The sequence below is a fragment of the Stigmatopora nigra genome, chromosome 10, assembly GCF_051989575.1.
Source record: "Stigmatopora nigra isolate UIUO_SnigA chromosome 10, RoL_Snig_1.1, whole genome shotgun sequence".
NCBI lineage: Eukaryota > Metazoa > Chordata > Actinopteri > Syngnathiformes > Syngnathidae > Stigmatopora > Stigmatopora nigra.
Genome location: NC_135517.1, coordinates 14673704 through 14690124, shown reverse-complemented (window position 1 = coordinate 14690124; position 16421 = coordinate 14673704). Strand labels below are relative to the sequence as shown.

General features: G+C 42.7%; 1 protein-coding gene across 1 annotated transcript in view; it reads left to right on the top strand.

The window, feature by feature from the left end:
- Positions 1-921: 921 nt before the first annotated feature.
- Positions 922-16421, top strand: part of kcnab2a (potassium voltage-gated channel subfamily A regulatory beta subunit 2a) — a 93143-nt gene continuing 77643 nt past the window's right edge. The window contains exon 1 of the mRNA XM_077727198.1: positions 922-1068. The gene's annotated coding sequence lies outside the window, so the exon portion shown is untranslated. The remainder of the gene's footprint in view (positions 1069-16421) is intronic.

Genomic DNA, 16421 nt, shown 5'->3' with positions numbered 1-16421 from the left:
GAGGGGAAAAAAGCGGAGCATACATGAATCTGCAGAAATGACATCATCACGCCAGTTGCAGTAACCATGGGTAAAGCTCAGGTGTCGATGTTTATAAATAATTGTGTTTTTCATTTAAAAAAATTAATTGGATCAACGGTATTGAAGGCCGGACCGATGGACTGAGTGGTTGATGTGTCGGCCTCACAGCTCTGGTGTTCTGGGCTCAAATCCAGGCTGGTCCACCTGTGTGGAGTTTGCATGTGATTTCCCCAGGCCTGTGTGGGTTTTCTCCAGCTACTCCGGTTTCCTCCCACTTCCCTTAAACATGCAGAGTAGGTTGGTTGAACACCCTAAATTGCCCTCAGGTATGTATGAGCGTGAGAGTGAATGGTTGTCTGTCTCCTTTTGTCCCTGTGAAATGATAAAACATCAGTAATTCAAGAGACTTAAATCAGTTAATCATTGACCAGTTTCTAATTTCTTTCGTTTGTTATTCGTTCATTCATCTTGCGTAGTGTCATCCTATAATGGTTGCTGGAATCTATCCCAGCTGACTTCGGGCGAAAGGCAGTCTATACCTTAGACTGGTTGCCAGTCAGCGTAGGGTAGACTTGGAGACAAACGACAATTTACACTCACAACCGCGACCAGCGTTAATCGAGCGCACACCTTACACGGAACTCAGGTGAGTGAACCACTCCACTATCAGGCGCCTACTTTTTGTGATTCTAGCAATAAAACAATTAACCTCTGCACATTCGAGGACACCATCCCTTGAATTTTAAATGTCCTGCATTGGACCACTGGGTGTTGACGCCTAAATATAGACTACAGAACGCAACGTATTGTGGGGCACCACTGAGAAACGCGGGAAGCGCAATCGAATAGACTGACGTTGACGCCTGACCAATGAGGAGCCGTGCTGTGGCTGCAGCCGTCTTTGCAATGGCCAATGACATCTTACTGTTAGACTCAATGGGGCAGTGCTCTTCACAACGCGTGGTAGTTGTGTCAAGAGAGCAACACAAACCATACGCTCCTCATCACTGGAGAGATCAAATCATAAAGGGAAGAATTTCACCAAAGGTAAGAATCCCAATGATGATCTGAGTGTGTTCATGTTAATGTATCGCAGGTGGAAGACCGTGTGGGCCAAACGCTTGAATTTACTTGGCTTAATCAAGGTAGTCGCGACAGCCATGCCACTCTCCGGCAGCTGTAAACAATTAACGCGTGTTAAAACGACAAATGTTGTGACGCGAACCAATATAGATTCATTATTCCGGGATTACCTTGCCTTTGATTTCAATTTGTGTGCATCATCATGGTTCTACATCCTCTGTTTAAATCAGATGTGGGCAAACGGAGCGTAAACGGGAAGCCCAAGGTGGCATCCACGTCCGTGAAACTAAGGAGCTTTTAATGTGATTCTCCCTTCTCCCACGACCGTCGAGCATTTCCGCCGGGGAGAGTTGTCCTGCAGATGGGAGCTGACGCGGAGACGTCACCTCCGGGAGGTGTCCGTGCTCCGTACTGCAGAGAGGCCAGGTGGCTAGTTCAAACGTCACCTTGACAACGGGATAACGCGTTGCACGCGAATTCACCACTGCAGAAAATCCATGTTCATTAAAACTAGGGATCGCTGCCAAAGGATAAATTGTACTCAAGGTGTGCCAGAAAATGCCTGCCAAATGATGAATTGCACACAGTGTGACAGAAAACCTCCTGGACCGGCGTTAGAAAAGATTGCGTTAAATTCCGGACTTCAAATTTTCACTTAAAGGGATAAATCAAATACAACTTTTCGACCTGGAAGTCTTACTCGCCACTGCAGCTTTGTTGTTCCGACCATGTTGAGGTCATCCACATAGCAAGTTTTTTAAAACAGGATACTCCAGTTAAGTCAAGGTTAATAAATTACTTCGGTTGATTTTAAAGACCCCATATCATGCATGGGTGGGTTTTTTACTGAATTTGATAACTTGAACTTCCTTGAGTCATAACCCATAGTCCAAGCAGTTTTAATCCCATTTTGCCGTTGGCGAGAAATCGACACTATCACTACTGGGTGACATGACGAATAGACAGGTTCTTTGCGAACACGTTTTCTTACGTTTAGTTTCATTGCTGTCGTGGTCAGTATTTTTTTTCAAGAAATTCAAACGCTTGGTGGCCTGGCGGCCCATTCGTTAACCCTAACCCCAGACATAAGTGTCCCAACATATGAGAAATTTGAGATACAAGAAAAATTCTGAGCAAATTTTTGCCTTGAGATACGAGCATACCAGGTGGTTCCTGATCCGGCCGATAGGTGTTCCTTTCCAACCTGCACAGTGATGTTGATGGGGATAGAGATGGAGAAGGTTCATTTAATATGGATAGAGGAGATACAGTTAGCGGAAGATAGTGTGAACGAGGTGATCATCTGCGAAAAGGCGAGCAGAATCTATGAGGACCTGAACGTAAAGCAAGCAGCCGAGAAAGAGGAGACTTCGACATCAGCGCAAACCTTCGAAGTGAGTCGTGGCTGATTCTATAACTTTAAAAAACGAACTGGAATGCACTCGCTTGTGACGCATGGGGAAGCAGTAAGTTCCTACTCGAAAAACATGGCAGAATACATCCTTCATATACACCTTTGCCTTGAATATAGCACAAGGTTACATCCATTTCACCCCCCTCGGGCGAATTGGAAAAAAATGTTTATATCAGCAGTATCCGTGTTCTTCCAATATCCTACACCGCACCTATTAACCATTTTCTGATAAAACAATTGACTTTCATTTACAAAACCATACAAAACACTGGCTGCCACAGTAATGAAACTAAACGGAAGAGGACTGGGTGCGCAAGTTCGTGACATCACTCCGCAGCAGTACTGCAAACATTTTGAAAGCGAAATGGGCTTACAGCTGTTTTTTCCTCTCTTTTGAGTTCATTTTAACAAAGAAAGGGACAATGGGTCGTGGCTCATGGAAGTTCCATCTACAGAGTTCAGTAAAGTACTCTCCAACGTGAAAGTGTGCCTTTAAACTCGGTATCAACGTAATGTGCATGAATCACAACCTTAGTACGAGGACCAGCTATCTGCACAATGATGGCTTTGATCCCTGTATTGATTGAAAATCGCTACTTCGCGGTTCGGCTATCGCGGACTCAGAGCTTCGCAGATTTTTTTTTTAAAAAAAAATACAAATATTACATTAAAACATATTTTACAGTTTTTTTTTGTTATAACATGAATTTCACTCTCTCTACCCGTATTCTATATGGTGTACTGTATACAGGGGGGTAAAAAAAATAAAAATAATAATTTTTTTTAATGAAATTAACATTAAGCATTTTTGAAGGGGAATCCCTACTTCGCGGAAATGCACTTATCGCGGGAGGTCCCGGTCCCCATTAACCGCGATAAGCGAGGGAACACTGTACTAAGAATGAATGCAATAGTATGTTCTTGGATAGTTTGTTGTTGGATATTTCTGGAATGTTAACATTTGGCACTGTTTCACAAAACATTAGAAATATTCTGCTTGAGCAGAGAAAAGCTGGAGGCTTGTCTTTCTGGAAGGGGCGGAAGAGTCGGTGCAAAAGTCATTGCGACTGAGTCATTGCTTTAGATAATGATGCAATTAGAGCAACGCTTGGTGCTTCCTGATGATATCACTTACTTTTCTAAGCTTGCAAACAAGAAATGGTGCTCCTAGTAACATTGGGACACACAAGCCCCACCACCATGATAAAGTGATGATTCATGGGGTGATTTTTCCATGCTACATAATGTATTGGCCCGATTATAAGATGTGTCCTGCGATTGACTGGCCACCGATTCAGGGTGTTCCATGCCTCTGGTCCGAAGTCAGCTGGGATAGGCTCCAGCACACCCCGTCACCGTAATGAGGATTAAGCAGTTCAGAAAATGAGATGAGATGAGAGAAGAAGGTTTTTATGGTGTCGGTGTGACTCTGGAACTTGCCCATTTGACATGTAACCAAATCTTCCCTGCAGCCGATTCTGCAGATCACGGTTTGAGAGTGTATCCTTATCCATCTCCTGGCCTTGAACAAACTTTATACACATTTTACACACATTGAAAGGGCTTCTTAAAAATATATTTACAATAAAGTAACCATATATTTTTGTCAGTTAATCAGTCACGACTGGATGAAGGTGTACAGTTAGCTAGATCTCCGAAGTTGATCACCTTTCCTTTAGGGAGCGTTTTTATGGGTGCTCGGACATTTCTTTGCTGGTCTTTTGGTCGCCGCACTTTGGTCCCCGTTGGTCGCCAGTCTTTTGGTCGCCGTTAGGGTTATGGTTGTCAAATGTACTTAGATATTTAACCCTAACCTTAACTCTAACGGCGACCAAAAGACCAGCAACCAACGGGGACCAAAAGACCGGGGACCAAAAGACCGGGGACCAAAAGACCGGGGACCAAACGTTCGGCGACCAAACGTCCGGTCACGGTTTTTATGCTGTCAGTCATTGAGATTACATTATACGAGGTATTTCCAACTCTTTGTGTCATCACTGTGTCAAACTTCTTCAGCATTATTAAAAGCCATTTAATTTCACCATTCTGCTGGGTGAGTAAGAACAATAGGCCAGGTTTAAATTTTCTTGTGCTCATTCCGATACTTATATTGATGCAACACTATTTATTATTAGTGCCTAGTAGATGGTTGAGTCAACAAACTGGGCTATAATTTATGTTGTACCTCTTAAATCGCCAATGTCTTTTTGAAAACCCTATTTTCCGGACTATATATGTTTTTTTTTTTCATAATTTGGTATGATTTATTCTTAAGAGCGACTTAATGTGAAATTATTGTAGGGACATCTCAGCTAAAATGACATTTTGTTTCCATATTGTGGCACCCACTACACTGTGGAACAATTAGCACTATTATTTTTGAAGGAGAAGAACAGGCTTTCATTCAATGCAAACTCCACATATTGAGGAATGACCTGGGATCAACACTGTGAAGCTGACCATTTGTCCGCCGGCCACCATTTATTCACTTCCACAAAAATGATGACTGGTCATATCTTTTAAGGTGTCATGCACGGTCACAGTGTCATAATAAAACTAAAATGATCTCATAACAAACTAAATAGCATAACTAACAATGAAACAACTGGGACAGTAACTTTCGTAATTGTTAGCACAGAACATGAATTTTAAATGTTACTCACATCCCTAACACCACAATGCATGTAGGAAAGTTTTAGGCACTCCTAGAAACATTACAATATTATTAGTTTCAACCCTAGTAACTTATCCAAAAAACACCTTTTGAAAGTAATTTGCAGTTAAATAAAATATTCCAATATTAAAAGCTTACGTAAGTTGCCCTTGTTTAGGTCGCAATGTAGTTTAGGGTTTTGAGGTTAACAGTGCTGCCTTCTCTAGTGGGCTGTAGTGAGCTCAACCGTTCAGCCTTTCCTGTTTGCGCTAAGCCGAAATAAAAATAATGAACACTGGCCAAGATAGAAGTGAAAATCATTAGTTGGTCACAGTAGATGGTGTGTTCAACATAGATTGTGGGCGTCCCTTACAATGAGATTCACTTAATTTTTGTTGCGGTCAATGGTAGGCTACTCTTTTGTAATAAGATATTCTATACAGTGTTCCCTCGCTTATCGCGGTTAATGGGGACCGGGACCCCCCGCAATAGCTGCATTTCCGCGAAGTAGGCGTGCCCCTTCAAAAATGCTTAAAAAAACGTATAACACGTGCACAAAAGCACCACCAAGCAAAAACATCTTAGTAGTCCGGATGGAGAATCTTCTGCAGTTTTTTTGCACGTAAGAAACATCGTTATTGGGAGTTGTGAACATTGTTTTTTTTGGGCGGTGAAGAGGCGCCATGACGTCATCAATGCGATTCCTGAACTCTCACCATGTTATTGACAATTTCTTTGGCCTTTTTTTTAATGCAATTACCAATTCTTATTGAATATTTTGTTTCCACCTCTTTTTAAAATGTTGTAATTTATAATTTTAACTTAATATCTTTAAATTTTTAAATTTTTTTTCCCTGAAAAAAATCAGCGAAGCTCTGAGTCCGCGATAGCTGAAGCGTGAAGTAGCGAGGGAACACTGTACATATATAATACATTTGTTTTAAGCATTTTTCTTATTACCAGACACACCAGTGCATGCTTTCGTAAATTCAAGAAAATGAAAATGAAATTTTGAGCACGCTGCACTCCCCCCAACCATATCTTCCCACTTTGGGTTGTTAGGAAAAGCATGCAGGCTTAACTCTCTTTGTTTATTTCCTCTTTACCGGAAAATATGTGAAAGCTGTTCTTTGTATGATATTGTCAAACGAATTTGACAACAAGGAAGATATCATTGATTACAATGAACACGTGAAAACATGGTGGCCACTAAGTATAATTTTGTACTGTTGACACCGTTCCGACATTGTATGTTGATTGTATAGGCTAGGTTGGGATTTTAGATCTCTTCTAAGTTCTTTGTTTAGACGTCAATTAATATTAGTAAATGTTTTATGTTTTTCTATTTTCACTGGAGTGAAAGTTGTTGTTGTTGGTCTGTTCCACACGCAAAGGTTGATGGGTATTTTTAGCGAACCATACCTGAGCGGAGTGTTCACAAATGACCTGCTTCTAAGATGTGTTGTGAAGTCGTGTGGTATATGAATGCATAAGAGCAGCCAGTAGAAGTAAATTACTCAGTCTCATTACTTACTGTATTCACTCGCTTATAAGGCACCCCACGTGAGGGCGCCACCTTAACATTGCTTTAAAATTGTTTAATTTTACAATTTCTCGCGTATAAGCCGCCCCCTGATGTCACTTTGAAGGGAAAATTTTGACAAAAATCATCGTGCGTGGTATTTCTGAGATACTGTATGAATCAAAAGCGCATTATTAGGGTCACTATCATAAGGAAGTTAATATGCCAAATATAAAATTATTCGATTTGGAAAAAAAAAAAGAAAAGTTTCCTGATGCGAAACTGATGCTTTTTAACGACCAAAATGACAATTTTCTTACCAGAAGTATAAGATGTTGTGGCGGATAAATTGCTTCAAATACGGCTTACATAGAAACGGTCTCTTGTTATATTGTTTTATTATTGCCTTTCACAAAGAAATAACTGTTCTTGATGTTCGAGTTTAATCCAAAAATATTATTAAAAACATGATCAACACTCTGGTGTAAGTCTGGGCAAAAAAATGGTATTTCGATTAAGAATAAATAAATAAATAAAATACATTTTATAAAATCAGTCTTGATAATTATCACGATAACTAACTATCATATCTTTTTTTTCGGATTTAAAACTTCAAACTTGTGAAGACAAATACATTACTTTCCAAATTGTTCAATTATGAAAGTAATTGTTATGATCGTGGGTGCGGACCCCAAAGGCGACACGGCTATAGTTTCTTATGAAACGTCTATAGAAGTTCGCGAACCCCAAAAAACGTTGCAGCTCCCGTCCCCTCTTTGGCCTGGTCCACTGAGTCACAGCCTCCACCTTACTGGTATCCATACGCATTTCCACGGCGGCCACCACGAACTCCAGAAAGGTGGTCTCCGAGACGTGAAACTCACACTTCTCAGCCTTGGCGAACAGGCGTTTTTTTCAGGAGGTGTTGCAACACTAGGCTCACATGCTGCACATGCTCCTCCAGGCTGTATGAAAAAATCAAGATGTCATCCAGATAAACAAATACAAATCGGTCAAGCATGTCCTGAAGGACGTCATTGACCAGGGACTGGAACACTCCCGGGGCATTGCGGAGACCAAAAGGCATTACCAGGTATACAAAGTGGCCCTGAGGGGTGTCGAAGGCTGTCTTCCATTTGTCCCCCTCCCAAATCCAGACCAGATGGTAAGCATTTCGGAGGTCCGACATAAAAATGCAAGAGCCGTGTAGCGGGGTAAAGGCAGAGTCAATGAGTGGCAAAGGGTAATTGTTTTTAACCGTGATCTTATTTAGGGCACGGTAATCAATACAGAGGCGCAGCGAGCCATCCTTCTTGTCAACAAAATAAAACCCCTGCCCAGACAGGAGAGAAGGAAGTCCAGACGCCAGCGCCCTGGAGATATAGTCATCCAGTGCCTTTCGCTCTGGCCTAGAGATGTTGTAGCACTCGGGCACCGCCGATAGGTCAGGAGGGTCTCTCCTCGGCGGTGGCACCGGGGGCAAGTGGGCTGCCTGGAGGCACTTGGTATGGCATGCAGGGCTCCAGGCCACCACCTTGGATTGAATTCCACGAGTGCGTCGAGGGACCCTGGCTCGTCTCGGATAGCCAGCTCCTCCCGCATTGCGTCCTGGAATTGAAGCCGCTTTCGGCGCCCAGAATGTGGAATTCCACAGAATACTTTGCGACGCTCCGGACGCCCTGTCTCAGAGCACTTGAGCGCCCGGCTGCCTCCTGGCAGCCTCCCGGCAGCCCACCGGGTGGGTGGTCAAAAATCTTACGCATCTCTGCGGTAAACAATTCGTAGGAGGTACACATGGGGGTGCCCCGTTCCAATTCTGCGCTTGCCAAGGCCAGGTCTTCATCACGAAGACAACCGATCAGGTATGCAATCCTGGCTCGGTCAGAGGCGTAGGAGAGGCATTGCTGTTCAAACACCAGCTGGCATTGAACCAAGAAGTGCTTGCATGCGCCGAGATCCCCACTGTAGGGGGCGGGATGGGGAACATTAGGTTCGCGGTGCGGCGATATCGGTGTTACCTGGGGAGCGGCTGAGGTGGGCTGTGCACTCGGTGAGTTCGTGAGTTGTGCCTGTATGGCTTTTAGAGTCTGAGCCATGCTCGACATCTCAGCCATGAGGAACTCTATGGCACGGGTGTGCTGGTCCATTACTTGTGCAGATGGGTCGGTGGGGGCTCTGTCTGCGCCCGTGAGGTCCACGATGGCTGGATCGTGCTGTTAGGATGCTGCAGGCGAGGGTAAGAGCTTAGTTCTTTTCCAAAATCTTTATTCGGCTTGTCCACGTGGCTGGCGAGCACCCGTGGGGATTACGGTGGTGGGTAGTTGGCTGTGCAGGAAGGTCGCCTTTCCCGTGGCGTCGGTGTGGCGGGTATCGGGTAGGTAGCGTGGTCGTTGTCCGTTGATCTGTGGTCCGTTGTCTTTGTTCCGTTGATCCTTGTTTCGTTCCTTGGTCTGTGGGGGCCTGGCGTGGTGGGAATCCTGAGAGCAAACAGAGGTTGTTGATCAACAAGCAAGAAAGGTGAAATGCGAGAGGGTACTTTACAGTAAACTGATAAGACGATCCAGCAGCATGGTCAGGTTCCTGGTGGCCTTAAATACTGCTTCATGGCTAATGGCTCGTTAGGGGCATGGCCTGTGATTGGGTGACAGGCAAAACCAGCCACCAGTCTGGTCTGAGGCCTGACAGTAATGATGTGCTTCTTTATAAGAAAAGACAATTGAAAATATGATAATTTAAATTTCTATTTTTGTTGGGCAATAAAGGTAAGATGACCCCTAACGCTATAAAAAGTAATGCTGAAATGGTGCAGACAATTTGACAGGTAACTTTATTTTTATACATTTTCCTTCAAACTAAAAGTTGCTGTTTATATTGAAATAAATTAATAAAAAGGAAGTCAATGTAAGGTCTTCAATTTCCAATTACGTTTTTTTCCAATCATTTTCTGAATCGCTTTATTCTCACAAGGGTCACGGGGCATGCCTATCCCAGCTGACTTTGGGCCAAAGGCGGGGGACACCCTGAATTGGGTGGCCAGCCGATTGCAGGGCACAAGGAGACGCACAACCATTTACACCACACCCATACCTAGGGGCAATTTAGAGTGTCCAATTAGCCTAACTAACATGTTTTTGGGACGTGGGAGGAAACCGGAGTACCTAGAAAAAACCTATGCAGGCCGGGTAGAACATGCAAAGTGCACACATGACCTGGATTTGAACCCAGGACCCAAGAACTGTGAGGGTGACCCACTAACCACTTGTGCCAGCGATCCGCCCAAGTTGTATTGAAATTCATAATTTAAAGTTGTTTAGATGTGATGTGTGTCTTAACGTTAGCTTCTTCCTTACTCTTCTGTACTACTGAATGTAGAAAACGTCTTTGCGTGCTTGTTATCCATTTTAATACAATAAAGAATTTTCTCATTTTCTCTTGTTTTTGTGTTTCTCATATTGTTCATACAAAAGAGGGGCACTTTTTTATTGGACATTGGAGCGACTTAAAGATTTTACATATAAATCACTGCTCCACTTACGAAAAATCCAATTTACGAAAAATAAGTACTGGAACAAATTAATTTATAGAGGTACGACTGTATAGTGGAATGTGTTATCACACCGTATTAAATTTTAGACCCAACTAAAAAGTTTTGGCAAATATCGAGTCAAAAAATCATGGGGATATAGTTACAACTTAGAGATTCACCATTCAATATTTTTCAGATTGTGCCCATATTTTCAGCCCTTGTCTTAAAACATTCCATGTATTTCGAAGCGAACCATTAAAATCACTGAGCAGTCCCTATAACTCACCAATGGCAGGGAATCAGTTAATAAGAAAATACATTTTTTATCATCTTTTTCATTGGGTCTTCTTTCACTTCTCACAGCTTTGAGTTGATTTTAGTACAAATTCTTTAGTCTGTTTCACGCATACTTTACATTGCTGACTATGCATAGGGAAGCAAGTAAATTGGGGAGTGTGGAAGGAGTGGCATTTCCTCGGTAGCATACACCAGGAGCATTTATTAATGTTTCTCTTTTCACCTCTTTCTTTCTTACTCATTGTTTCACATCTTTTTACTTTTCTTTCCATCTTGTTCATGTCGGCTGTCAGGTGCTCAAATGGTCGTCACACTTAGACACGGAATTTCACATTTCCTGGAGTTGTCATTCTTCGTGTCATTCTACTTCTGACCTTCTCTCAAGCTTCCCGCACAGTGTTTGGGAATTCTCAGCTGGTGGTTCTCCATTGCTGGCTAGTGTATTTTGCTTTTTTCCCCCTGGATTCCACTCACTGCGCCAGCTCAATGCTACAGATTTATGTTGTTTTTTGTTATAAAGGTTCATTTCTGTCTTTCAGGTTACATGCAGCCAGTCTCTCTCTGTTTCTCTCTGGCTCTCTCTCTTGCCTCTGTCTTGCTCTCTCACTTGCTCTCCCACTTGCTCTGTCTCATGCTCTCTCTCTCACTTTCTCTCTTGCTCTCTCTCTTGCTCTCTCTCTCTCTCTCTCTCTCTCTCTCTCTTGCTCTCTCTCTCTCTTGCTCTGTCTCTCTCTTGCTCCCTCTCTCTCTCTTGCTCCCTCTCTCTCTTGCTCTCTCTCTCTCTTGCTCTCTCTCTCTCTCTCTCTTGCTCTCTCTCTTGCTCTCTCTCTCTTGCTCTGTCTCTCTCTTGCTCTCTTTCTCTTTCTCTTTCATACATTTACAAACATACACAGACACACACTGTCTACTCATTTCGTCTTCCTCTTTCGTTCCTCTATTGCTTCTGAGCTTCTGCTTGCTCATGCTAATTTGTACACAGCTGCATTTACTGCTGGTCCACTTATCACATCTTAGTTGCTCTCGAGCTATTGCTGTGTATTTGTGAATGTCTGTACCCCTGGTAGGTTTGCTGCATTGAAAGGTGTCTTTGCATATCTTATTTTTCTTGTATTTTGTTAACTGTCTCTTCATTACACTCCTTTACATAACTATTCATGTTTTAGGCATGCCCTAGCATTTTAATACTTTCTAGAAACCTGCCTTATGGGTCTGATTAAACATCCAAAAGAGACAAAAATAAATTGTCCAAACATCTGCATGCGGACAGAAAGGTGTGAGTCCTTGTCACCTCAGCTGCCCTGCAGATATTGGAGCTGTTGCTGCTACTGCAGTTTTAGCGGTTGCAGTTCCCAGCAATTCCCAGAGGAGAAACCAAACTATTCTCGGTGAGAGTGAGACTGCCTTTTTTGCTGAGTCAGATATGTTGCTGTCTTTGTATTGGAAATATCGCTACTTCTGATTTTGACACATCCACACATGTAAACGCAAGCTCAAACACACAAAGGTTGTGGTAAAAAGTTTGCATACACCTGTGAAGAACATATTTTCATGGCTTTCTTGAGTTTCCACTTATTTCTACACCTCTGATTTTTCTCAAGGTATTGGAACCGATACTTCTTCGTCACAAAAACGATGCCATTCTTCCCAATCATGCCCCTCCAGGTTTCATCGTCATTTCCCATGTGAGCATTGAAGTCCACCATAAGAATGAATGAATCCTCAAGAGGGGCACTCTCCACCACCCCTAAAGGACTCCAAAACTGTTCGTTTCTATCAGCTGCTGTTCTGTGCATACTAAGCACCAGTGGCGGTCCGTGGATTTTCTCATAGGGCCTTCAACGAATCAATCCAACCCTCAAAAACTATTTTATGGCTATAAAACCTCGACTGCAGCTACAGCTGCGACACATAAAAAATAATCAACGCACAAAAATGGGGTAAAATCCACTTCCTAGCAGCATTTATTGATTAAATACAAATACTGGAGCTTTTCTGACATTACAACCGTGCCAGGGGGGTGATTTCCCCGGGCAAAGACTAATGGACGTCAATGGTGAAACGGCAAAAATTACACTAAATTGGAGTGAAATCCACTTCCTAGCAGCATTTAGTGATTAGATACAAACACTGGTGCTTTTCAGATATCAGAACCGGGCCCACAATTGAAATATTATTTTGGAATATAGCCATGTTTTACTCACCAAAAATCATTTTTAACTGTACACAATATCCATCTTCCTTTCTTTCGTCCTTCTTTTCTATCGCCATCAAAGCTAATGATGAAGGTCGAGCCTGTCCTGTCATATTTCCGGCATAGTCCGTCTTGAAAATGGCTTTAAATCAACACCAACATATTGTGCAGCTCGCTCCAAATACAGCTTGGTAGCTCTCATAGTTGGCGCACTGAAAGTGGCGGACACACCCTTTTCCCAGGTGTAACAGGCTTACTAGCTTTGGGGTTGACCGCCCTTTATTAATGATGTCTATTTTTTTCTGGAAAAGTCTCTCTGGAAAATAGCTTTGTAAGCAAATCTGCAACCAAATCCATTTGTTTTCCTCCGTCCGCTATTGTGGGTGGAGTTTGCGATCTATAGCTGGCTCAATTTGGCTTTGGTCTGACCGACTCTATCACTAGCCAATCATAGATGGTGAAAGCGATGGCGTATCCCTCAGCCTGCGAAATGGCTTTGGTGTAACCAAATCAAATTCTGATTGGTTAAGGCAACAGTCTTATCGGCGCTTGTTTAATGCAGCAGAGCCCGCAGAACTGATTGTGAAGGCCTTTAGGCAGATTTCTGACCCTGGCAACAAATAATGGCTGAAATGTGATTGGTTAAATGCTTCATTATGAAAACGCACATCTGGAAGCAGTGCAACCAGGGGATAAAGCAATGAAAGAAATCTAACAGACAATTTGGAATTCTTTAATAATTATTGATGGACAAAATCTAATATATGATTTGGATATTTCGTAGGCCAACAGAGAAGGCATTGAAGGCCCAGACGGCCCGCCACTGCTAAGCGCAAACAACAGTCAGACCTGGTCTGCCCAACCGGGGGCGGATGTATGCTCCCTTCTTGTCCACTGGGATAAAACCCACCGAGCCGGGGTACAATGAGTATGCCTACACCAGCTCGTCACTTCTCTCCATGGGCAATTCCAGAGTGGAAGAGTGTCTGACCCAAAAATGGACAGGCTGTCCTGAAATGAGGAGATGGGTGAAGGACATTTTCAATCAGCCTCAATCTCTCGAGGGCCATCGTAAGTGCAGATAAAGTACAGAACAGAGAGACTTCACTTGGACCATTCAGGGCGTCAAACTATTCCACAACGGGTCACAGTGGGTGTGGGTTTTCATTCCAACCCATAAAGAGGACACCTTTTCACCAATTTGGTGTTCTACAAGTCACAAACGGGTGCTTCTTGTTTTTTTTTGCAGAAATCTCATCGGTCAAAGGCTCTGTGCTGGATCGGTTGGCACAAAAACCTGCACCTACAGCAGCCCTTCGAGGCAGCACACTGGTTTGCCTAGGCCTATTTTAGTGACTAGGCTCGCTGTTGTCCTGCATCACATAATAGCTCATTTTGGCTGTGTTACAGTCCTTTTGCTTCCATGCTGTGTCTGCGCCGCTGTATTGGAAACCATGCTAGTTGTTCATCACCATTTTCTTGGTTGGTCTCAAACTAGCATTCAGGCTGCATCAGCCCCCCTGTTCTTTGTTGTGTTCGGGTGGTGTAATTGCACCTTATATTTACTGTGTTTTCATGACTAGAAGGCTGTAAAGTCTTAAATTTCCTGCGAAATAGACAGAGTGCCTTATAATCATGTGTGCTTTATATATGGACCAATACTAAAATTGTTATCACGATAAAATAAAATCTATCAGTCGATAAGGTACACCATCCTCTATGGCATGCAGCCCCCGACTCTACTATTCCCCGTAGAAAAAGTAATGTGCAGTGACTCCTGGGATATATAGTTCTTTTGTCAATACACCCAGTATAACAGCGAGCACAATAATCTGGTGTTCGCCGTAATTCCAGCTGGATTTACAAAAGAACTCCTGCCTTTAGATGTTGGCGTGGACATCGATATCGACACAGCTTTACGACGGGTGGCAGGCAGCGCCAGGCTAGTTACACTAGCTACTGGCTAGCTACTATTTGCGAATCAATAGTGGCCTGGACATCGACATCAACACAGCTTTACGAAGGGTGGCAGGCAGCGCCGGGCTAGTTACGCTAGCTACCATTTGCTAATGGATTTTGGCCGCCTGGATGAACGTATAAAACAAAAACGTTTTCGATGACTCATTTGGACAATTGTTCAATTCTGACACCGAAAATTAGGACTTTGATGGATTTGTGGGTGATGATGACGTGAATAAAGTACAACCGAACTCAGTTTTGCTTCCGTTGCCTTTTTAAAAATGTGTTTTTAGCGTGTGTCCATATGTTTAAGCTAGTGCATGTTTTGCCATGCCCGGCTGCATCTTCAAAAACGATGCGCCCTTTGTGTGTTAAATACAGAAATAGCACTCGTTACTGACACTGTGGCTTTAAATGCGATGCAACATATAGTCGTGAAAATACAGTATAAACTTTCATCAAAAGTTTTAATTATTTTTGTTAACAAAAAGTATTTGTTGATAGTTACCGTTTTATCGCCCAGGTCTACCGATTGGTTCATGGTTAAAACGGTGCTCTTGGCGTTGGTCTCGCAATATATCAAGGTGACTGTAATAGCACAGATTGCATTGGCAATTCATGGCATGACCTGGACACGTTGCCATGCCGAGACATGTTGGATCAACGTAAGTGGTGTAGCTACAGTTACCCCAGGGTAGCATATAAATCAGTCAGCAAATGCATCTACCGTAAACAATAATTGCCTTTGACACAATGTGGGCAGGCCTACAGCCTATATGTAGACATGAATAAATAGCACAATGTTAACCCTTTATGCCTCAGGAAATCCGGAGTCAGTCTCATGCTCGGATGCCCAGACACTAAGGGGCTTCTGTAGGTAATCTGATGTAATGGGTGCACACAAGAAGACAATGAGGCTGTCAGATCTTTTATTTACATCCTATAGAAAATCACAATGCTTCAATTAATATTCTACTACTCCGTTAATGTTAGGCATGGGGCCATAAGTGTGTCCTACTGTTGGTACGTTATATATAGATATAGATATTTTTTAAATAAAACTTTGAATGAATTGATCTTTTCTAAATCATTTGGCCACTTCTGTGATAACTTTGTTCTTTGGCATATTGGAGTGGCGGGCCGTGCATTTCACACCTAGGCCTTCAGTAGTGCTGTGTGTGAATCAATCCAACCCTCAAGTATTTTATGGCTATAAAACATTTAATGCAGCTCCAGCTGCGACACATGAAAATAATCAATAATCTAAAAATTTAAATATTATTTAGGAAAATAGACATTTTACTCACCAAAACAATTTTTATTTATACACAAGATCCATCCTCCTTTCTTTCCTCAAGGAGATTTCAATTACTGTCGTACACATTACATGTGCGTTTCAGGTCCATCAAGAAATTATTTTCTATCTACATCAAAGATAATGCAGTAGAGTTTGTCCTGTTGTATTACTGGCATAAGTTTTGATTCTGTAAATGTCAGTTCAACAGAAGCACGGTTATGGTCACTGTCAAACCCACTAATGTGCACAGCCGCCCCATGCTCTCACTCAGACGAAAGGAAGTCAAGGAGATCAGTTGGAGATTTTCCTGTAAAATCATCTGTGGCATACATTACAATCAGTTCCGTTCTTAGCCTGCTTAGCTAGTTTTCTGGTATTCCCTAAACTTCTGCGGGTCGAGGAGGGAGAGAAACATCAGTCTTTTGTGTTCTTGAAATCTGGTACACGTCTGGCAAATA